We start from the raw sequence: 1341 nt of genomic DNA, 5'->3' as shown, positions 1-1341 counted from the left end.
TGTGTGTGTGTGTGTGTGTTTGTGAATATTGTTCGCCAAGAGCGGTGTTCATAAGGGAGTGGGCGCTATTGAAATGATCTACATTATTATCATTGTTAGTATTATTAGAAACTTCGTAAGATCGGGAGTCATCAAGATCGAAGAAAGACTCACCAGAAAGAAAGAATGGAGACAGCAGCTGAGAAAAGACCGAGAGCCCTCTACCTTCCAGCCTAGTTCAGCCGGATTAACGAGTAAATTTCCTCTTTGGAAATTGGTGGCACAGAGTTCCCCGGGTCGAATGGACACTATAGTAAAACACGACGTACGGATAGGGTTAAGAAAATAGATTTTATAAAATCAATTGGGCTGAGTACATTTGACCTGATATATTACTAGCTGGGCCCCCTTTCGATGACAGGAATGATCGGTGCATTAACATCAACTGAAAGTCATTGGCCAACTATATTTACACTCTACTGGATTGAAGCAATAATATATCTTGAGAGATCTAAAAAAACCAACAACAGAAAATCTAAAAAAATCTAGATCTATATACTCTCAAAACAAAATGCGCCTCGCGAAATATCACTCCTGTTGTGAAGGACAGCTACGCAGTTTTGTTTTGTTTCAGTCGAATAATCACAAAAGACAAAGAAGGACGGGAACTTTCGTCAAATATATATATTTTTAAATTTAAGAAATGTTGTCAAATATTTTTTTTTTCTAAATTCAAGAAATGAATAAATAAAAAATCGGGCTCAGTCATGGGGACCTGCCTATCTTTTTGCAGATACTTGCCAACTTTCAACTCTGCTGCTATCGTAGTTGTATGGGAAAAGTGACACGTGTGTTTCCACGTTGTCAAATGTAATAGACTAGCTGGGCCCCCTTTCGATGAAAGAAATGATCGGTGCATTAACATCAACTGAAAGTCATTGGCCTACTATATTTACACTCTACTGGAATGGAGCAATAAATCTTGAGAGATGCAAAAAATTAGAAAGTCTAGATCTATACTCTCAAAACAAATTGCGCCTCGCGAAATATCACTTCCGCTGTGAAGGACAGTTACGCAGATTTGTTTCGTTTCAAAGTGGAATAATCACTAAAGCCAAAGAAGGACGGGAACATTTTGTCAAATATATTTGTCTAAATTCAGGAAATAAATTTAAAAAATCAGACTCCGTCATGGGGACAGATCTATCCCTTTGCCGGTAGCCTACTTGCCAATTTTCAACTCTGTAGCTGTCGTAGTTTTATGGGAAAAGTGACACATGCGTTTCCAAGTTGCCAAATATATAATTGATGTATAGATTGATTCTCTATTCCGTTTTCGGTGTTTTACCATCCAAAATTTCG

This window comes from Aplysia californica, unplaced genomic scaffold, assembly GCF_000002075.1.
Source record: "Aplysia californica isolate F4 #8 unplaced genomic scaffold, AplCal3.0 scaffold01567, whole genome shotgun sequence".
NCBI classification, from domain to species: domain Eukaryota; kingdom Metazoa; phylum Mollusca; class Gastropoda; order Aplysiida; family Aplysiidae; genus Aplysia; species Aplysia californica.
This window is presented reverse-complemented; position numbering follows the sequence as displayed.